Raw genomic sequence first — 24,634 nt, forward strand, 5'->3', positions numbered from 1 at the left:
CAAAAACAATGTTTCATAAAAGCATATCTCTCAACAGATTCCAGCAAAACATGGGCCTGTTTTTCCTGCAAGCTGTAGTGGAAGATACTGTATCTGGAAATAGCTGGAAATCTTTAGATTTTGCATGCATTACCCACAGGGACACAATGCTTGCTCCCCATTCTAGCTACAGAACCTGGGAGGAGATAACATCTGGAAACGTCTACATCATGAACTGCATAGGTTTCCAAATTAGGTTTATATTCCTACTGCTTTATTTCCAGAAAACAGGTAGAAGGGTCCTTGGATTCTCTTTAAAAATTGCTTAGATGACAACAGAGCAGATGTTACTGATTTTGGGATATGACTAGCATTTGTTCCAGCTTTGAAAGTTTCAGAAGCTCATGGAGATTTTTTAGGTCCACACATTTAGCTAGTTACTAAAAAATAATTTAGAAGAAACTACCATCTTGTGGAGAGAAGTGTGGAAATACTGCACTACTTGGTTCTTTCTGGGATAGCAACCCTTAAAACATGTTGTTTCTTTTGCTGCTGGCAAATAAGGTCATTGCAGAAACATGTAAAGTTGAGAACAGAAGATGCATTTATCTGGTAAGAATCTGAGGTTTCTTTTATCCTAAATAGTGTTATGGTTTAGAAAATGAAAATGAGCTGGTGTGGTCAATAACCGAAATACAGAAACAAGAGGAAAAAATCCATTCTGGAAGTATGTATGCCACAATAAATTTCTCCATTTAGAGTGAACAAAGAATGTTTTTTAACAATAGCTTCTTCAAAACTTTTGAATTACTCATGCTTTCACTTAGGACTTGTTCAATCAAAATATTTTTTTCATGATATATGTTTGATGTACATGTCTATTGTTGTTACATTCTAATGTATTTTGGATCTGGTGACATGCTATATCTAAGAACAAGAAAATGAAAATTAGATCACACAGAACACACATGGAGTGTTTGCTGCTAAAACATGAAGGTTCTGAAATGTATTCTCTCTCATTCTTTGCATTAAAACTATGTAATTGTGTTTACAAGTTTCAGCAAATATAGAGCTAATTTGTCACATGTAGTCTAGTACAAATTTGATTGAAAGTTTCTAATAACATACAGATACTCCAAATGACATAAAAGGAAAAAATAAGGAGAAAATCTTTCAAATCCTAATTCACATGTACAGTCTTTTAACAGGCAAATCACTCCCTGAAATCAGTAGGAGCTATATGGAGTTTGCGGGATTAGACTCCAATTCTCCTTTTTCCTTAGGATATTTTGTGAAATCAGATTGTTATCATCTGAACTACATGTATCGCATTAGCAGCACAATAAATAAACTCCATGCTTTACTGTTAAGAAATGGACTTTTCCTGTAACATCGAGATAACACATATAGATCCAGAACTGGACCACATTTGCAGCATACTATATGAAACCGCTGTGTTTGTATCTTTGGGAATTACTATGGTACTTGCCTGAAAATAAGTATAGAGGTCTGTGGACTACTGAACTCAGACTCACAGGCATAACTAAGGGAGAAACATCTGGGTAAAAAAGGATGAGCCTAGCAATTCATAATGCTTTGAATAAAAGCACTGCTTGCTTTTAAAGATGTCATTCCCAACAACACCTTAAGGTATGTACCATAATTTGTCTTTTTCTCTGTAACTTATTCTATTGTACCTAGCGAACTGTTCATTGAGATCAGATCAGAAAGCAATATATAAATATAGATTAGTACTGCCTTAGGTTGCAGAGAAAAAGTAAGTTAGTTTCAAATTTCTCTCTGTGTCTGATTTCCTTTGGTCTCGATACATATTGAAAATGGGTTCTGACATTTTTAATGCAAATTTTTTTTTGTTTTTAAAATGTTGACTCTCTGAGTAGCATTTAAAAGAGAAAGAAATATTTACTGACTTGCTTTCCATATATTTTAAATGAAATTTCTACTACAAAGCTAATACTGTGAAGAGTTATTTCACAAACCCGCAAACTCCATTGTTATTCCGGGCCTGAATTTCTCTGGAGTGGCAGTTCATTTTCACTTCTGACCACAATCAGTGATTAACTCCAGGCCTCCAGAAGGGGAAGACTGGGTGTTAGCTGGTTGCATTCCCTTAGCATCCTCCTGCTTTCACTGACATCAGGCCATACCGCTGCAGTATGTCTTGTGTCTTGTGTCTCAACATGATGGAGGAAAATTTGACTCTGCTGAAGTCGAGTGATGCTTTGCCATTAACTTCAAAAGATTTTGTATGCTTAGAGCTTAAGCCATGTAGGTAACTCCAGTTGACCATTTTTACTTATTTATTTAAGTATCAACGTGTCAGAGGACTAAGGAGTTTCAGCCCTCCATTAGCAGCAGCAAGTACAGGGGGAATTTCGCCACATTTCAGTCGGGTGAAAGTGCAAACGTTGTCTCACCTTCCAGATTAGTCCTCCCTCAGTCCCTTGCCATATATTGCCACTGATACCATAAAATTGCAAATAATCTACTGAGAATATTTCATTATCTAGTGAAATCATATCTAGATTGAAATTCCATTGATTTAAATACCAGATTCATTGCTAATTCCAAATATGCTGGTCACAAAAGTTTCAGTGGACTGTAAAATTGAAAAGGGATCACTTTGAGCCAAACACAATGTTTAACTTAACAAGAAAAGAATTGTTTAAATCATATTTCTTCTTAGAGCAAATTTATTTTGCAAATAATTAGGCAAAAATGAGGCTAGTTTTGTTTGCATGAATCTGGACTTTAAACAATCAGAAGTCATTAGCTCTATTTAGAACATAGGTCCTGTTAATATAGAAATCTTTGGTAGTTCTGGACAGGATATGAAAGAAGAATGATGGAAGTAATTGAAACTGCAGGAAGGGAGAGAGTAAGTAACAATGTAATTACATGAATTGGAATTTGTCCAGGTCCCTAGAACTAGAAAATGCCAAAATGCTACTTAGCAAGATATTTCTATTAAAAAAAAGTTATAAATGTTTCTACACTTGTGCAGCAACAAATCGTCAATCTTTAGCATTCACTCTGACCTTCTATTCCCTCCTGGGCTGAGTAACTTCCTTCTCTTTCAAAGGATACTTTAAACTACTCTATTCCCGAAAGAGAACAATGCCTTTTTCTGGAAATCTTCAGCCTTTTTCCCCACCACATTGACTTTCCTGTTTAGAAACAGCTCCCTAGTGAGCACAAATTCCCCCACATTAAAAGTCCACTTAATTTTGTTCCCAGTTTTCAAGAAAAATACATAAATACAATATATTTCTATTTATAGTGCTTTTATAGTAAAACTTTATTATACCATCTAAAGATATACTGGACCAATTACAATCAACCATTATACTGTAATGTTACAATAATATTACAACCTAGTATATTATATGAATTACACAAATAGCTCTCTGCTGGCATAATTTCTTCCTTAATGGATTTTATCCTACTAGTGTCTACTAAGTTCTAAAAGTTCCAAAACTATTGCAAACTCTAGACTAAATGACATCTATAATTATGTTTACAGTACAGTATATACTACTACTTCTGTGTATAAATATAAAACATATATTGTAACACATAGAATATCATTCTTTAATCTTACCCTGTGTTCAGTACTACATGGAAAAGGGTCTCTAGTGATCTGTTTGCTGGTGGCATTGTGCATATTTCTAGACCAGAGAAAACAGGACACCTTACTGACCTGAAGATTTAAAAAACCATACCATTTCCATCACTATTGATATAAAATGAACTGGTTTTATATTATGCAAATATATGGTTAAGACAGATATATAATGTAGTGCTTCAGCAAGTGTGAAGAGACGTAGGTGAACATTTGTGTGTAAGCTACTTTACACTCACTCTTTTTGGGTGGTTGACAATAAATTAATGTCAAAAATCAATTTACTTACTGTGATTGAAGTACTCGGGTTATTTCAGGGAAAAAACAAGGGTAATAATTCACATTTCCCATTTTCCAGGAAGATCCTTGATTTAATTTTCTATTTAAAATCTAAATCTTTGAATTTATACATCTTTGCTAAATTTGGTATGGAAATGAGCCTATTTAATTCCAACCAGTAACAATTAGAGTGTATTTGAGTCAACTCTTTTAGTAAACACATTTAAATTCAAATATATTTGTAAGATCAGAAGGTGTTTTTAAAATCCATTGCCCGTTTCATATCCTAAACCTGGATCATAGGTTTACAGCACTATTTTCCTTCAGCAGTTTGTAAAACAAACAAAGGCCACAGAAAAATGCAGAAAAATCCCTGTGAAAACACCCTTGGAGATTTTGTTAATGATAAAAGCATTTCAAGGCTGCTGGTCTACCTGAAAGTGTAGCATGGGATACTTTAAATTGCATTCTAAGCCATAAGAAGCTACAGTTTTCGTAGAGAACATAAAAGCTGAGCACTGCTGTTTTAGGCAAAAGCTACATGGTGTTTTTATACATAATCCTATATATATATAAAGCATAGAAGAAAGTCTATGGTTCCTCTGAGAAATATTTCTTGAATTGTCATCAACTCTTATAGGCCGATCAAATAAAATACATTTGTTTGGCCAAAGAAATGCAGAATATTCCAAACATCTGTCGATTTTAGTGGTAAGTAAAACAAAGAGCAATAGAAAGACATGACCAGCAGAAAAAGAGTTAAAGAGTTTTTCTCTTTACTGATGGTCAGGTTTTGATTTTTCTGCTGGGTTTTCAATTTGCAAATATGCAATCTAATAACATTATTTGAAAAATACCTAGTTAATACTGCTTATTAAGAAAGTAGGAATGAGACTCTGAAGAAACATGCAGATTGTTTGATGTTGGTAGCAACTGTGTGTTCTCTAGGTTTTCTTAGTGTTGACATATTTAACACTTCAAAGCTGGTTTATACTTAGCTCAATGGAGACACAATCCTGTTTTGCAACATTATGGTAGATGAAGAGAATGTGAAGATCCATTTTTTTTGAGATTTCAGGTGATTTCTAATATTTACTTTGTATTTATTGCTCAGTTACTTCATATTTATTGCTTGGTTTGGTGATCAAATAAGTATTTTTGCAATATTAAAATTGGCTGTAGTTTTCCAGGTTGTTGAGAGACTGCTGCATTGCCAAAAAAATTAGACAACTACATATTTCTTTCTAAAATTCAGCATTTTTCATTGTAATTCTTTTGTTAATGCTTATTATTGAACCAGTGTGATTCTATTTGATTGTAATTTATATGTCACAGACAGGTATTGCTAGGTGTTGTGCAAACTGATAATAAGATAAAAACCACCCACCCAAACAAAAACAAAAGAGCAGAGCCACCTGTACTATTGCTAGGAATCTGAAGTGACCCCAAGATATTTGGGTCTTAGCAGAAATGAAAAAAAAAAAGGAACCCCTTCTCATGAGATTGCTTCTTCTTTCTTCAAAACCCAAGTGGTTCTAGGAAGTTTCAATAAACATGCAGAACAGAGCTTTTAATTCAAAGCTTAGCATTTTATCTGTGTTAAAATAAATGCCAGAGTCTGTTGAGGTTCTTTTGTTGAATAAATGAATGAAGAATAATGGTTTAAGGGCTACCCACATTACAAACAGGTGTATGAACAGGTTTTGAACTAGAATTTTCTTCACCTGAACCTCTCTGTACATAAGGAAGTTGCTCAGCATGCCAGTTCTTGAACACGTCTTTATTAAGCTGCCTTGGTTAGGCAATGGAAACTGCCCCATGGTCTTTGGATTTGGGCTCTACAGCCCTTTTTTAATAGGGCTACTAATCCCAGGTGCTTTGAGGAAAGGGAATACTCAGAAAAAATGTACAGAAAGGGAGAAAAAAGAGAATGTTGTTCTGGAGAACACAATACACAAGAACAGTGGAGTGAAGAGTGTTTTGAAATATTTGGTTTCTGTCTCTGTGTAATGATTGGGGATGGGTGAGTCGGGGGCTACTGCTAAGTGGTTTGTGGCATTTTTAAAACCTGAAAGGTTGCAAAGGAGCTGGTAGAGTTCTTCCACCGTGGGAGGGTTAGCCACTGGCAAGGGGAACACACTTGTCAAACAGCAGAAGCAAGATTCAATAGGTTCATCCATGTGTCACTGGGACAATAGTAAACTTGGCACCTAACTACTTATATGAAAGTAATAGGGCACCAATATATCTCATTATAATTATCTTTGATTCATTTAGGATAAAACTAATATTTGATGCCAAAATTAAACAAATAAAATCCAAGAACCCCATAATCACCAGCTACACAGAAGTTTTCGGTGGGATTTAGCTCCTTTAAAGACACTGTTGAATATGTGGGTATCCAACCTTTATCAATCTACATATGCTTAAAAAAAACTTTGAAAGTAACTAATAAAAAGAGGCCATATAAGATTTGTGGTTACTTTTCTAAGAAGTAATGTGTCTCATTTACTTTTATATGCTGCCTGTTACTTCAAAATATTTGGCAGATTATTAAAAATGCCATCATGTTTGGCACTGTTCAAACTGAGTTACCCTTGCTTAGGCAGGACATTTTCTTTCTTCACACAAGAGTCTAAGGAGAACAACAGGAAAGGACATTTTTGCCTGAGTTTGCTGGCAGAAACTTTCCTCATTAAAATGGTGTAGGACCTTTATTGTCCACATTGAAAAAAAAAAAAATGGAATTGCACTTTTATAATATCTTAATTCAATTTTACACACTGCGTTTGCCATATCACAAATTTCTGTTTCCAGGGAATCTAAATATTTTTATTTGCAGTTATGGAACTGCTATACCAGTGTGTCTGTGAAATACTGCAGTCAATCCACATTAGAAGCTCCTAGATTTCTTTTTTTGGGGGGGAATGGGAGGGGGGGAAGAAAGAAAGGAACAGAATTAATACAAAGGATTGTGAAAGTATGAAAGTAAAGTTTATGCTCTCCTCTCACTAAAAACCAGATAGATTGAAGTCTATTTTTTCAGAAACTGTAATGTAATTTACTTGTTTCCCAAGTTCCAGCTAGGGCATTGCCATAATTCAGCTCTGCTTTTCTGAATGCTTCCCCTTCTCCCCCCAAATCATCTTTTATTTTTTAAAAAAGACACATTATATGTTTCCTCTGTTCCAGTTCTGTAATATGTCAACAAAGCTGTTTGGGTTTTAATTGATTTATTGTAAGTGATTTTGGTTTTATATTGTTGGTGCTTTAACATAGAAAAGCTTCATGTTGAGGTTGTTTTATATGTTCATGTGACTGGTTTCCCACATTTGAGTTTTTAACTTTTTGAATTGTTGCAGAACCTTACTTATTCATGTCCTGAGAATCTGCCATATAAATACCTTTATTGGTCTGGGTTTTGGTACCTAATTAAGAGTGCTCTGAACAGCTGGAAAAATTCTCATCAACGTCTATAGATAATGGATTCTAAATGGGTTGCTGCAGATAAAGAGACACTTTGACCAATTTCACTGGTTTTAAGACATATTGTAACACGAATTTCTCTAGAATGTATTGCACACCTTTAGGACAGGAGATATGCAGTGCACATTGAAGAAGAAAAACTACACTACACTGCTTTTACTTGTCTTCTCATAATAAAAACCTACCAGAATCCAGTGTGACACACATTTAAACAAGAATTGTGCAAGAAGCAGTGGTTTTGTAATGAAGAAAAAAGCAAAAGCATATAGAATGTTCTGTAAAATGGATGAATAATTCAGTTAAAGAAAATGTTGTGCAGGATAGCTATGCTTCAGATTACAACCCTTTCCAACACTTCGCAGGAACAGGCATCTGAAGAGTTTAAATGATACCTCAGTTTTCTGACAAAGGGGGGTAATTTTAACCTAAAAACCAGATGAGTCTTTGCAGGTGAGCAAAACTTTTCTTCAGCCTTAAAAATGTGAAAAGGATTTTTGTTTCCACTTTTTGTCATTTGATTTATAGTAAAAAAATCACAAATTTGCTTTTTACTAATTTTCTTTCAAATGTTGCAAGTATTAATTTATTGTTGCAGGGAACATCCATCTGACTGCTTATTCAAGTAACACAAGTACTTGTCATAATTGTGTTTGTACTGCACTTTCAGAAAAAGATTGACATTACACTGCTGTATATTAAATGAACTTTTAGGATTTTTCTTTATATATTACAAAGAGAAATAATTAATCTAAAGAGAGACTTCTTTAGGGATCTTTAATAAATAAAATAATGGTAACAGCAAATAATTACATGCACAAAATATGAAAGCAGAGATGTATCAAAAGACCTGATCAAAAGCACATCTGAGTCATTAGACAGATGATTATTACCTTCAATAAATTAGAAATCTGGCCCTATCTGTATGTAATATAGATATCTTCCTGTTTCAAACTCATTCAATAAACCGGCTTTATGAAAAGAAATTTAGCATATGTAGCCTTGAACATAGAATGCTCAAGTTTTTCTCATGATAATATCAGAAATTTTCAAATAACATTTGAAAATGAAATAACATTTTAACAATTTTACATTAGTCATAATGAAGAAAAATAAACCTCAAATGAAAATCTGTAGGATTTTTCCAGTCCTTCCATGTTTCCTTCTCCAAATGTCTTCACAAGTACATAGACTTTAATTCAGTGCTAAATTTCAGAATATACTTCTAATATACTTTCCACTTTTACACCTTATGTTTCCTTTTTTCTAAAATTCATTTTTTCCAGAGTTCAGGCTCATGTACTACCTTGTCTCTACTGCCTTCTAATTAGTACTGTCTTTTTTCCTATTAGGACCTATTTGTGTACACAAAATGTCCTATCCCTTTGCTATCACCTAAAAGATAGGGATATAGATATCATTGGGGCATTTCAGTAAAAAGATATGCCTAAAGTGAACAGAATATTTACAAAACAGTCCACTGCCTTGTGCAGTTTATTTTGTTTACCAAACTTTGTTTCCCATGGTATTTTCTTCATGTGTTCTACCATCAGACATTTTCTGCTGTAAAATCCTGATAATGATTTTTCTCTGACATCTTTCAGTCTTTCTCTTGGCTAACAGTTATCACTGCTCACATTGTTCAACACTCACTGCCTAGTTTGTTAGTGGTGAAACCATTATTTCGTATTTGTACATTAAATCTTATTTTCTATTATGTAGCCAAATGTATTTTATTCACTATCCTACAGAATATTTATTTTTATGTCGCCTTTTTTAGTGTCTTCAATGATCTCTATTATATCCTTATAACTGATTATTTTTATGAAATTAAGATGTCTTCTCAGACAACCTCTGTGCTTCCATAACTGTGGTATACTTACCGTTAAAAATACCTAATAACTTTGTAAAACCAAATCTTGTATCATCATATGTGTGTTCATTATCCTTGTTACCTCATGCTGCTATCTCTCCACCTATTTGTGTGTGTGTGTGTATGTGCATCACTGTGTTACTATTTTCAGATCATTTTTATACTCTAAACAGCACCCAACTGCCATATAACCCATATGAAGCTTAACAGTGGCGTCTTCAAAGAACTCCAATAAATTATTAAAGCAATTATTCAGGTAAATCAATAAACTCTCTTATAAATATGTGTGGCCCGCTTGCATTATAAATTTGAAGAAGTTGCTTGACAAATAATTGACATATATTTAAATCGGAAGAAACAAGACCAAATATTATAAATGAGTTACTATATTTAATCAATGCACCAAACTGGTGCATAGATTTCCAAAAACCTAACTTTAAACTATTAATTCCATGTTTACCAATAATTATTTGTATAATACTATTTTTCTGAGAATAGTTCAGTTTATCTTACTCAAAACTACTATCTAAACATTAAAGATAAATAGTACAGAATAAGTGGAAACTTATTCACTAAGAATTTGAAGACAACTCTACTAAAAGCTGAACAAACTTTTACCGATTATCACAACATCTGACCTAGATAAGTGCTGTGAGTACTTATGAACCATATACTTTTTTTTATGGGTAGCAAAGGTGAAACATAAGAAATCTGTGTAACTTGCCTAAGAACAGTTACATAAAATAAATATCAAAGTAACAATTAGAAGTCAGAGATTTCTCATTTTTATTATATTTAGTCCACTAGCGCATAAAGCTATTTTAAGTATAATGAACTGACCTATATTTGTAAGTGACCAAAATAAATTTGCTTTTGTTAGCCAGTCTTTGGTATTAGAAATGAGCTATTACTTAAACGCTTATATGCTTCTGTTTGTGACAGATTAGTATTCAGTTACTTGACAATTACTGTGAGATCAGTCACACTTCATGATTCTCTGACCACTGTTAGTTCCTTATCATACTGTGAAATTTGATTCTAGTCTTGAATGTTTTCCGATTTCTTAGTTCTGATGGGAAAAGATGAATTAAGAAATCTAGTCATCATCTTTAAAAACAATTTTCTGAAATTATAGTGGTTGGTGAAATCAGGACAGATGACTTATCACCATTTATTTATTCTTAGGATTCTAAAGTTGTCATTTTATCTAGCCAAATAGTAAGTTCTTTATGTCCAACTGATTTCAATGGATTTATGTCTTCTGAAAAACTCGCCTCATGTACATGACTTCTGAGTATATGAATTACAGTCATGGTAAAAACGTCTCCGTATAGGAGGATTGGTTAAAAGGTTATAAAGAACTGTATTGTTTGAAGTTCCAAACAATATGAAGCAAAAGGGAAAAAAATCAGATTTTTAAAAAAGCTACTGCTCTTAGAAAGATAAATCCCATTTTAACGTATCTTGCACAAAGGCAAGATTATGCAAAAGCAATCATCTAATTTGAAGAGCCTTAAGGGGGTGAGCATTAAATTTAAAAAACAATCCATGTCCTACAAGAGAGGTACTGATGGTGACATCTACAGATGGCCTTGAAACATTGGAGAATGTTTCATCCTGGAGAACACAGAATGAAAAACCATTCAAGTAGAGTAACTAGCTGACTAAACTCTGTTCTTTACAGTCTATAAAAAGTGTTAAATGTCATACAGACAAGATCTTTCAAAAAATAAGTTAATGAAATCATTTTTTCTCTGCTTTGTTTAACGCAAAAGGCTATAAAGTTTCGGCTGAGCAGTGCAATACTGCTCAGAGCAGAGGTGCTTTGAATTTCTGCTTGCCTCAACACAAGAAAGAACAGGACGTTGTTTCGTTAAGAGTGTTGAGTGTCTTTTTTGGGTGACATGGCTTTCCATTTGGAAAATAATGAAGAGATGGGGAGAAAGAGCACCTACTAAAGACAAAGGCAGATTTACGCCTCACCAGCGGCAGCCATAGCAGCTGCAAGACTGTTAGCAAGACTGTATTTTCAGACTTGGCAAGGGACACAAGGGTATGCCCACCATGAGCGAGTTACAGCCCTGAAGCCACTCTTCCTGCTCACAGGAGGGCAATGAGCGATACTGCGATGCCTCTCCAGGCTAATGATACCTTGGTGGGCTTTCTAGATGTCCCTGCAATGCAGGGTCCTTGCTTGATTTCAGATTTCAGTTAAGTTCCTCCAGGCAGGCACAAAATGAGCAAGAGTGGTCTCTGGGGTGCCACCTCCGAGGATAAGCCATGTTTGCAATATAGTAGTTTTGTATATGTATATTTTTAATGTATTTTTGCATATTTGATGTGGGTACGCTGCACTCTTCTAGATATTTCTGCTAGAGAAGCAAGGTTGAAAAACTTGGCTGTGCCCTTGCTATACTTTATGAAAAGACTGCTGTCTTACTCTAGTAACTTTTTAAAGTCTGGAAGTGCTGGGGAAGCAGCTGGACTCTGCATCCTTTATGCTCTTCTCAGTGGACGAAGATAGAGAGAGGTCGGGATGGTCTCTGTTTTATACTAATGAGCCCTTTGACCTCTGTCCACTAGAGTACATTACAATATCCTGACAATTAATTTTTAATGAGGCCCACTATATTGACCATGAAGCACATAGAGTCAAATGTAGCATACCCCACACCCATAATTTCTTCTTTTTTTTTTTTTTTTTTTAAATAGGAGACATTCAGACGGGTAATTCAAATCTCCCTCCCTCATCCAGTACCAGTCCAGACAGAACTTAAACAAATTAACTGGCAGAAAAATTTGACACGTGCATAGACAGGGCATGTAACACAGGATTTGGATGGATGTTATGAGGTTGTGTTTTCCTACAAGTGCACACAAATGCCTCCCTGACCCACTCTCGGTTTCAAATCCCTCCAAGCTGCCATGCAGGATTATGGCTGTATAACCACAGTCTCCCAAGCAAGTGCTGTCTCTTCTCTCTTCTGGTGGTACTTCAGGCCCATCCTAAGCACAGTAGTTATAGCTATATTCATTTGAACTGGCTCATAGGATTTGTAATAAGGTTGTTGAAAGCTGTATTCAAACCTTTGAATAATTTCATATCTAGAGCATTGCTATAGAAACATACCAAATAATGTGTTGTAACTATTGATCATACTATTATATGAGGTAGTTCTAATCAACAAGGAACAAGGCTGAAATTACCAGAAACTATAGAGAAGTGTCCACAAAGAAAAAGTATGTGTTTCCAATTAGTACTTTACTGCTTTTCAAAATGGATGTGCAGTGCTTACAAATTTTCTGGTATCCTTCTTTCTAAGAGATAATATCAGTGTTCGCTGCTCTAAGAATTTTGCTAGGTTAGATGAAAATCTTTAATTGGAGACATGTATAAATTACAGTAACATGTAGAGAAAAACACGAACATTACTGATTTTGTACCATACAGTGTTCACTACATTTCATTTGAAGGTCTGTTGTACATTGCCTGGCTATGGAAGGCCTGATGAGGTAGACCAATATAAGAATATATATTGGCGGACGTCTGCATGGCTTAAAGGCTTCATCACTCATGAGTGACAGAGCCAACTAGACAAGTTGATGGTATTCCCAGCTACTTTGGACATCCCTGCATGACCTGTATCTGCAACTAACAATAATCCTCTTTCACCAGAAGACATTCAGTCAGACTTCATGTACTTCCATATAAAAATATAAACAAACATAAGCAATTATATGTTTATAAAAGTAGTAATTTTCTGCCTTTTAAATTCTTGTATTGAAGAACTCTTATTTAGAAAACATTTAAATTCTAATATAGAAAACATTTCCTTGTTTTCTACAACTTTTATTGTAGGAAAATATATGCAGAAATATCTATCTTTTATTTGAGAATACTATATGGATGTTCATGGAGAAAAAAATCTCACCACTTACATACTTTTCATTATGAAGCTAGATAACCAACCAAATAATATATTTTTCTCTGGATTTATATTGATTCACCCTGCTGTGAATACAAATTATAGGATATGACATTAAGATAATAAGACAAAAAAGAAAAAAAGAAGGGGGAAAATTTCTTTGTTTGCAAATCTGGAGCATTAATTGCGTTCCTGTGAGGCAATCTGGATGAAGCTTCTGCTAAGCAAATTAGATATAAACTGAAGGTGAGGGCAAAAGGGTCGCCACAGCAAGGGAGCATCGAGTGACAGGCACTGGGACCTCCGATGCATGGCTTGTAGAGCAGATGTTCACAAGGATGCAGTGATTATTGAACTGGTAATAAAAAAGCATCAGCTTACAGGCAGCCACGATGGATGCTGGTAATTATAAAGCATCCCCTGGGAGGAAAATGACACAAGTCAGCCGCATCTCTGCAATCACAGGGGCATAATTAAAGCTCTAGTAACAGTTGTTAATAGGGTGCAAATAAAACAGGGGGAAAATTTGAACACAGTCTTTTTCTTTTTTAAAGAGACGGCAAAGGACAATGTAATTACAGAGACTGCATGCTTTTTAATTTCACCGTACAGTAAAACAAAGACCTTTAATGTATTTTATACATGCATATACACACCATATCAAATAAGGCAAAAGTGATTTAGTCTTTGACTGTGTGGCATGACGGGGAGAACAGATTTTTTTAATAGAACGTTTATATTTTAATTTTCAAAGTGGGCAAAACACAAATATATAAAGAAAATGTAATATGTATAAATATTTGGCCATTTCATCCTCACAGGAGAGGTACAATGACAGTATATATGGTTAGCTATTACTATCGGTGTTAGTGTAAACACAATAATATTAAGATACTAGCAAGGCAGGTCGTGTTATCTTTTATCAGATTCACTGAAAAAAACAGTCAAATTCCCAATTTTTGTACTGTTCAGGTATTTTGCAGATCTTTAAAGTATATTTTTTGCATTCAAAAGTGTAACTGGTATGACTGGTTAGGCTTAATTATCTATGAATAGTTTATGTGTTCCACATCTAGCACGCTTAGGACTTAGACATCAATTTCAGTAGAAATCCTTATGAAGTGTTAGCTACATAAAAAATGTAAAATCTACCCTTCATATACAATAAAGACCAGTCAATCACACTTTGGCACAGAGTAATAAAAAGTGTCTTTGGTCTAAATCTTTCAAAATTCAAGTATTCTCATCTAACACTATAATTAGTCAAAAAACCACATAGCTGTATTTCTCAGAGATTTTTAAGTCTGCAAGTTTTTGCAGTCTCTCTAATCCTCTCATTTTGTTTGAGTGGTTTTGAAACTTTGTTTTCACATACTTGATGTCTTTACTGGTGTACCAGTTTTGCAGAATTTATCCAAGGGAACAGATTCTCCTCAAGAAGTGTGGTATTCTAATACTTCAGTACTATACTTTATTACCTTCCTGAATGTGAGCTATGTCATCTCATTGCTGTTTGCATTTTTGTTTCTTTCACTCTCTTTCAGGATGTTTACCAGCAGGCAGTCTTGCAGGGCTCTCATCTTTTTCCTTACAGATGAATATCCAACATACAACACCATATCTTTGTAGTCTCCTCAAGCTCAATCAATTAGCTAATATTCAAGGGCTTTCCTGTTGTCTCTGTTTCCATCAGAAGGATATGTTGATGAGGACTACTGAGATATTTTTGGCTACAGTGCAATTTATTTGTTAAAAATGCATAGAAAATTTGCTTTTTGTGAATACAACATTAACAAACACTAAGAAAAAGTTTCATTATTCTGAACCTTCTTCTACATCAAGAACAAGCTTGCCTAAAGGGAACTCTCCTTTTCCGAGTTTTTTATGAGGGCCAAATCTGTACTTTGCCCTCTTGCAATGCCAACATTCTTTTGCTTTCCGGTTCCTTAAAAATACATTTACCTGTAACTGCAACCCAAATCCCAACCTATCCCTTGCTGTTTAATCACTGGATCATGTATTTCATTACTACCAAAAGATTTGACATACTGGTTCATAATTGAAGTTTGTTTTTGGAATTATTAAAAAAAAGAGAATTTCATTTTTTCTTTATTAAGACTAAATGAAGAGTTTTCAGCCAGAACTGTGATTGATAGCTGAGGCCATTAGTATCTGCAGCACATCAGTATTAAGATGGCATTAGGAATCATTGATAACTGCCAATGTCTTCTATTGAACAAACAGCCAACACTAATTGCAGCAGACAACCAATATGTTTAATGTAAAATACTCATGCAGTGTTTAATGAAGGAAACCTGAAGAGAATTCAATCAGATGTCAAATGTTGTGCATGAAATTAAAAAGAAAAACCTATGTAAAAGAAAAGATAAAATCAACACCAAGTATGTTTTGCTAGGATGACACCATTTAAATGATCAAAAGGTTAAAAATTATGAAATTAATCATATTCCAATGAACCACTGAGAAAGCTTCAGAAGAGTAACATAATTGACTACTCACAGTTTCCCATATGCAAAAATCTTCATTTTTATTTGGTTATGCATTAAAGAAAAAAAAAATCTCATTTGTAATTCTTTGCCAATTCAAAACAACACAGCCATAACTTCTGATAACATCAGCTAGAATAAAATTTTAAAATGACATATTATTGTTAATATGTGCACATAGAATAACCTGCCTCAAATTCCAAATAGATATTTAAAACTATAATTCATAATTGTGGGAAGATTTTGACACAAGATTATATACCCAGAAAGTCCAAAATTGCTGAATAATAAATAGAAGGAACAACTGGGTGAAGAAAGACTAAAGATTTGAATCTTCTATATACTTACATTAGACACAAAATACGGAATTGATTATATCCTGAATTATGCTAACTTTAATAAAGAAAAGTAAGTCCTAGATAACTCTTTCTTAGCATGTTCATCTTCCCCGTGTGTAAGAAATGCCCACATTCTATCACTGCATCCGACACGATACATAAGCCCCATTGTCTAAAGATTAAACATCCAGGAAACAGAGCCCCTCTATAGGTTATAAGCATGTTCAGTCCTACTGGAATACTACTATAAAATTGAAAGACTTAACTGAGAACATATTTACTGTTGCATACATATGTAGTAATCATTCTTTACTTTCAGTAGTGTTTCACCAGTATTAAAATAGTCTTGATGACATGAGAATGAAGCCCAATATCCATAGTACAGCAAAACTGAAATGTCATGAACTCCAAGGATTTTACAGTATGATTATTTTCAGGTATGACACTAGACATTAAAGAGGTTTCATCCCTGAAGTACCATTACTTGCAAATGGCAGAATTATCCACTTCGAGAAAACTGGGCAATCACTAACAATGAAATAATGGACTCTATATACAGGAAATTCAATCACTGTAAAAAGTCTACCGTAAAGAGAACTACCTACAGACTTAGAGCAAATTTGTTTTGCAAATTTGCCCTGCACTGAAATCAAAGAAAACCAGCTGAACAGGAATTATTTATGCCTTACACATAAACAGGTAAAGAAATTTGGACTACTGATTTCACAAACAGCTCAATGTACAGCAATGTTAATCTTACACTCTTGAGCTGCAAACTGAGTGATATTTTCATCATACGTTTCAAAGTTTTTTTAACAGTTTACTATTTGATAGCCCCTTTTTATAATATTGCTTTTTTATGTAATAAATTTTTAACCAATGTCAGAAAATTCTGAGATTTAGATATGTATTTCTTATGTAGAATAATTAGTGAGTTTCTATTAATTAATAATAATTACCCAAATTGCTCTTCAGGCAGCATAAACATATTCCTGTTGAACAGATAAGAAACAAAATGATCATCTTAAATGCAGTAAGAGTATTCCTAGACACAATTGAAGTCTTCCAGTATAAAAAAATCTTCAGGAGGTAAAAATATCCTCATAAATTTCATGCGATCTACATGGCCAAATTTCTGTCCATTTCCTTCCCTCCAAGGAAAAGGAAATAGCAACATCGTGGAGCAGCTCATATAACTTGCTGAGTCCATCTAACCATTGGACATTTTTATTCAAACAGACCATTCATGGTAAATAAAGCTCCTTCACACTTAGCAGATAGTACTGGTGCATTTGATCTATTCTTGTTAGCTTTCCTTCTTTCAAAGGTGATGATGGTAGTGCTGTTGTCTTTGCCTTCTCCTTTGACTTGCCATTCTGTAAATCCAGTCTCCTGGCAAGTCAAATTCTGAATCTGCAGACAGATTGGGAACAATGAGCAGTCCTATTTTGTCTTCTAAGATTTTAGGGCCTTCTCTTCCAGAATTTTTGTTGTATTATCACAGAGAGGAGCATCTGGTCTAGAGATTTTTAGCTCCTATTGCCTACCTAAGCAGTAATCCGTCCTGTTTAGGGATAGCTAATGACTCTGCACACCATGAGTTTGCATTGTGCTGTTGACTGCAATTAAATCTGGGCTCTGTCATAACTGGCTGTGTGTTTATGCTTAAGTATTTATTGATAGACATTAAATTTTTACACCATTTGCTGAGATTTTCATTTGTACTAATGTACTGCCATTGGCATTCAGCTTTTTACAATATCTTTACTTTCAAAATAGCTATCAGTTACTAGATTAATGTTATGGTCTCTATTAGTCCATATGGTAGCTAGCCGAATTCACATTGTTGCATTATTATTATTATTACTACCAATAACCTCACCTGGTACCTGTTATTTTCATAGAGAAAATGTGTCTACTGCAAGAGATTCTTTTGCAATAACTTATATATTACTGATTTTCTGGTGAAAATTTCTTGTAATTTGCTATACTTCTCATTCTCTCACTAGAATCACTACCATTAATTATTAAGTCAATTTGCCCCGCAGTTGATTTCCTCATCTCCAATTGCTTAGAGGCAATACTTGTTACCAGTAATTGTTGCAGTTGTCACCTACAGTTCTTGAGCTTGGATTCATTTAAGATAAAAGTGTTCAGTTGGTTTCATTTTAGCACAGATTTTTATGACAAGCTTGGGTACAATTTTATAAGTAATAATGTTATGACTCTGGGAAGTGCTGATAAGAAAATGGTGTTTCTGCTGTTAGTTGAACTATGTAAAAGTATAACAAAAGATTTCCCCTTAATGGTTAATATCAGCTATCACGGATTAAGAAATATTTGACTTTGACCACCACCAGTGAAGCAGCAGTATTCTTCCTGGCCCTGCATCCTATTGTTAATAGCAGAGAGGGTCTGTATTGGATGATGATTCTAGGCATTATACGGTGAAGAACTTTTATATTTAAAAATATTTCACTAGTTGTGTCAAACTATTTTTCTAATTAACTGGAAATCTAAGGCAAATTTGACTTCTGGACTTCCATTTAACTAGAAATGGTCATAATTTTCAGGTCTATCAAAATGCTTACTTGATATCCTCTATCAGTTTAAAGTAGGAATAATCATTCCGGCATGGTCTGCAGAGATCTTATTGTTTTGCCAAACGCTTAGTCACAGTGAAAGCCCTTTACAACTCCTACTTCATAGGAATTCTTGGTGCGACAGTTCTGATTTTAACAACATCAAATTATCTCCAATTTGTTTTGTTTGATTTCCCTCTTGTGAATGGTTCTGTGCTTCATATAGCTCCATTTCTGTATGTTAACCCGCAGCAGGAGGGCAGATGTCACAGGGTGACTTTACTACCTGTACTTTCTCCTCTCTGATAGAACTAGTTCACATGCCAGTTTTAAATAGCCTCCCCAAAATGCGTAATGGCCACCACCCACTGAGATCTAAGTCAGCCCTTGCTCACTTGGAGCGTGGCCAAAACTGCACTGCTGTGATGCAGAGCGTGTCACACTGCTTCTCCCTCTGATGTGGAAATGGAACTTTAACAGTCAGCAAATCTCCTTAATTTGAGTCTCTCAGCTGAGCAGTATCAGTTGGAATCTTCACTTAAAATACCAGCAGCCAGTAATAATAGCAGAAAGCCCCTTTCTAGTTCTCTGTCTAATCCTTGTTTAATCTTCCAAAGGTGTGCAAAGGCAAGGCTGCAGAGCAGTAGATGGAAGCAGTAATAACAGGAACAGTTGGTCTGCACAGGAAAAAAATGCATCGCTCATTAGTTCATTTTCAATGAACAGACAGCATCTCCTTAAGCACCCTTTCTGACTCCTCAAGCCTCCAACGTACTAATCTGTATTTCTGAAACACTTATTGCTGTATCTTTGCAAATGGCAAAAATCTTTCTAATATTTATGCTAATATATTGCTCACGTCTAATATTTATGATTCTTTAAATTCCTTAGATTTAACCAGGTGTAGAACGTTCTCACTGCATATTGTGTCGCAGTAAGAATGCATATTGCATTTATGTACAGTCATAAACGTGCATATTTATGTTACATTAGATATGGGTAAAATTTGGACATGATCTTCTAGAGATATAATGAACTTCAAATTTTTCAGTGAACCTGATTATGAATAGAACAAGGTGAGGTGTGATAAAAAGTGGATGAAGAGACAAAGGGATAGATTAGGTGAGAGTCAGCAGGTTGGCAGTTGCAGTGTTATTACTGCTTGTTTGCAGGGTTGGTGGGACAGAGAATATGTGAGGAATGCTGATGGAGGCAAACAGAAAACTGATTCACCAACTTCTTTCTTACCATAATTCCCTCCAAAGCTAGTTCTTCTCCCTTTCCAGTGGAAGCATGTCTGAAAGAAAGCAGCAGCAGAATATACTTTATATCACATACAAGAAATAAATAGCTTGTTCACAGAAGTGGTTTGAAACTGACAGCTCGCCAGGGTAGACATGGGGACTGCTGCACCTCTTTGGAGACCCCTTATTTCACCAGGACCAGCAAGGCTGTATGGAAGTGCACAGTACAGAGCACAGAAGTGCACACATATGTTGAACTGCTTCAAATATGCAGGTGTGTGTAGGCAGATGACCACAAAGTGGAGATATAACTGCAGAGCAAAAGCCTCCATTTCGTATTTTTTTGCTCTAAAGCAGACAGAGTCCCAGCAGAAGTAGCGTTTGGGAATGCTTAGCATACTTTCAGAAGTGAACATGTACTCCTGAGAGAGTATTCCCCATCTGCTCTAGGACAGATTTTAGACACCAGCTGCAGAGTCCTTAAGTGTACATTTGAAGTTACCTTGCAGTACTTGCTGGAAACATTGCTGCTACCTGGCGACTCTTATTGTGATCAGCTCTTTAACCCAGATACCAGAAAAATAAGACTGTCTGGCTAGCGTATAAACAGGTCTGTGCTACCTCCATACTGGCGGAATGATTAATAAAGCAGTGATTTGCCTGAGATGGTATATGGACAGCTCATGCTACTTCTATAATCAAAAACATGATTCAGCAGCCACCTAACACTGACAGAAAACGACTTTGATATTGCTGTGCCCTAAAGGAAAAAAAGCAAGCTAGATATTCAGGATCCAGTACTTGCTACTGTGCAGGATGTAGTGCTTTCTCAGTCAATAGGAAACCAACTGGGAAACCAACCAGCAGATCACTAAAAGAGAACTTAATTTCACCCTTCACTTTGCCCCTGACTGGTCATGTCACAAAATCACATGTAAGTCTTCAGTTCACTTATGCACAAAACAGAGATGATGATTAGAGCACATGGCTGTTTTTTTTTTTTACTTCACTCATCAAAGCGAACAATTACGATAATCTTTTACAACCATTTACTTTTTTTGTCATTTCCCTCATGCAATGAAAGTTCCCCAGATTCATTTTGTTCAAAACCAATGACAGCTTCATTTAATTTTGTATATTTTTATTTAAATTCCAACTTTTTGAAAACAGTCCCACAATAAACAGTTTCTCATACACACACAGAGTTTTCAGCATGGGCAATTATACGAATTGAGCTTATATCCACAAACAGTGACAGTCCACCTAAATCTACATTTTTGGTGAATAAAATATTTGGCTGAAAAGCTTTGAAAAACTCTAATGATCACCTTTACCCTTCTCTCAGAATTCCAGGGAGCTTGATTAAGATTTATGAAAACATCCTGAGAATCTTTTATTACAGTTGCTATATGAATGTAAGGATTTTTTAATATGCAGGTTGTGACAAAATTTCCTATATTTCTGAAACTTTGCAGCAGCCTGCCTCAGAGTGTGAACTTTTCATGCTGTAATTTAGTTGCGCCAAAATGGGAATACTCTATGAAAAGTTGATGTTTTTATCCAAAGTCCAAAGTTCTTAACAAACACAGTTCGCATAGTGTGAAAGAAGGGTCTTGTTAACCACGAACAGAATCATATGGATGTTACTGTCTGGTGGCTCACCACAATACTTCAGGAAAATTAATCTTTTCAAGGAAACAGTCAAGGCAAAGTTTGAAATTATATGTGTTTATATATCTGTAGACAAGCAATTTTTGTGGGGATAAGTATTTCCGCCAGTACTTTCTCATGCAATATTTTTTAAATGATTTCATGTTGTTTTTACTGAGCTTTTACTGTCAAAAGCCAGCTTTCATCACCAGACTGGGGCCCTCTGTTCAGCATTTTTAGAGCAGTCAGGGGTGAGGGTATGGAACTCCCATGCCCACATTAATAAATTGCCATTTGCCTCTGCTCTACTATCCATTGCTCCCTATGCAGCAACAGATCATATACTGATAGTAAATCAGATCCAGTATGTTTTCCTAATTTTAGTTTTGGGCTAATCTATCTAATAGTAAAAACATCTGGTCTAGTTTTACTTTTATTCTGATCTATACAGCAGGAATCCGATCACCAAGGGACCAGTGGAGTCACACAAGGTCAAGTTTTGTACCTGCATGGAGTTAATGTGGAATAATGTGAATAATGAGGGATTGCTTTATATTTATGTTATAGCATTTTTATAGAAGTAACACCAATAATAAGACTTTGATATTACAGCAGATTTAAGCAATAAATTCCAGAAAAGTGAAAAACACGGACTGTGATATAGTCAAGATACAAGCAAGCTGAGCACGTGACAGCAAAATGACTTTGGTGTGAAATGGGCTAGCCACTGATATGAATTTGGCAGACTTTTTGTTATAAACAACATAATCTTTAAAAAAAAAGTAAGGCTTGTGAGAGTTTTGCTTGGTAGACCCATGACAGGCCATGCATGATGGGTATCAGTGTGACTACCATGAAAACTTCAACAAAGAAGTTATAACATTTATAATGGGAAGCTGCTTTTTGTTCTGTACTTAATCTGCTGAGATAACAATATGTAGAAAGACAACTCTAGTCCCATGAAAAAAGACAATAAATGAAAGAAATTCCTCACAGAATATTTTCGTGTTCTCACTTCAATTTTACAGTACTTCAACATATTTTTTGAAGTATATTTCAACGTCTAGGAGAATTTTGATCAACTTGGTAGAAACTGCATTTTTTAATTCTGTGGCTCTTTCTCGGCTGTCAAAACAGCTAATTCACTACTTTGTTTCCTTTGTTTTATAAATGTGGGAGAATCTTGGGGTCATCCTGAGGCAACATGAGAGAAAGTAAAATAAAATTGTTATAGCCTGGGGGTAAAAAAAAGCCTTTCCCAAATCAACAGTATGTTAGGGGACTTCTGCTCCCTAAAGTAACGTTACTGTTTATGCACCCCTGGCTTAAAGCTCTTTTTTACTTGGCCTTAGGAAGATTGCATAAACAGCAACATTGCTTTAGTCAGAAGGAATTAATTATTGAAATCAATTATTGTTTCTTTCAGACTACTGCAATCAGTCCACAATGACTTGGTATAAAAAATAGTTGTCTTGTTTGCAGTCTTTGTGAAGGTGAAATCAAATAAATCAAAAAGAGCAGGTTTCTGACACAAAATTTCTGCTCCCTTCCACCCCCATAGATTTTTTTGGCTTTTACTGTACTTTATGCTGTGCTGGCAGGGGAAGATAGTCACATTGGCTGTAGGCAGAAAAAGGTTTTGCTTTGGCCAGCTACATTTTAAAATGCAGACTATTTTTATCATACAAAACCTTATGAAATGAGATTTGCTTCTGCCTAGTATGACTTCAGCATTCACAGAACTACAGTTGGGGTTGCATGCAAACGCAGTGGGAATAAGGGAGAGAGCTATATGCTGCGCAAGCTCTCTCACATGACACAGGATGCCCCAGGCCAGGCATCCAACGTCTGATTTATACCAGACCAGAATCTGGCCCTTTGTTTCTTACTAAGGTCACTATTTTTCTTTCTTTGTTGTGATTAAAGGTATTTCTATCTTATTTCTCTTGCCGTAGAAACCCTTTGAGTGAAAGAGAAAATTCTTTTTCCAGCTGTATTTTCTAACATATTCATGGTCACTGGGAAGACTATAAAGCATGATTTTCAAGTTTTTCTCTCTAATGTAGGTTATACTACTGTCTTTTTAGTTACCATCTTGCTTATTTTTTAGGTCCCTGGAGTAGAGTGCGTGCCTATCTAATGTTATGCTTTAGTCCTTACACAAAACTTCTTCTGAATATCTAACTTTTCTGGGAAAGGTGACTCTACATTTAGAGGCTGTTACCAGAATGGGTATTTCCTGACACCTGAACGTTAACTGTCTATGAGCAACACATGGCTTCTTCAAAGATGTGTCATAGAGGGCAACAGCCAGAACTTCCTGCAGTTACCAAAATACCTCTGTGAGCAATATTGGTTCAGGGTTTTTAGATCCCCCTAGAACTTGAACTTGCCACAAAGGACAAGAGGTAACAGCACACATGCTGCCTCCTTGTAAAATTCAGGAGAAGCTCTGACCTCTTGTAACAGCTGTTCTTACAACCTCAGGATGCTATGCGCTGATTTAAGTGCTTTGACTTCATTAGACTTGATGATGGAAGAAACCTATTATACACACATACATGCTGACAACAATATGTATTTTACTAATTATTGACAAAAGATGTTATTTGATTTAATAGTATGGCCTAATGGGCTCAGAATTCTGAAATCTCAGAATTGACCATCTCTCTGGAGTGGTCTAATACATAAAATTTGTATTTATTTATAGACTCCTAGCTCCATATACGTATCAATATGATGATATATAAGAATTGTGGATCATGTCCTTTGGTAGTTCAAATTGGCATAGCTCCACTGGAGCCAGTGGTTCTATATTAATTACAACTATAATTACAATGGAAGATACAGTTCCCTGTACCTTAAATTGCAACTTTGGCAGTTGTTATCGTACATCTGCTGCTTGTTTGACAGATTACTTAAAGCTAGCCTAAGCTGGCCACACCACTACTCCCTGCTAGGCATGCTAACGGTGCTAACTTAAACAAATATAATACACCACATTCAGCAGCTCTTGGCCTACAACAAGTGATTTACCACGTGGAAACAAAGATTCTGCTCACACCCTTACAAAATAGGCTGACTGTTGCTTGAGAATGCCAACTGTATAAAACAACATCTTAGAGTTAGA

Source organism: Calonectris borealis, chromosome 5 (genome assembly GCF_964195595.1).
Source record: "Calonectris borealis chromosome 5, bCalBor7.hap1.2, whole genome shotgun sequence".
NCBI lineage: Eukaryota > Metazoa > Chordata > Aves > Procellariiformes > Procellariidae > Calonectris > Calonectris borealis.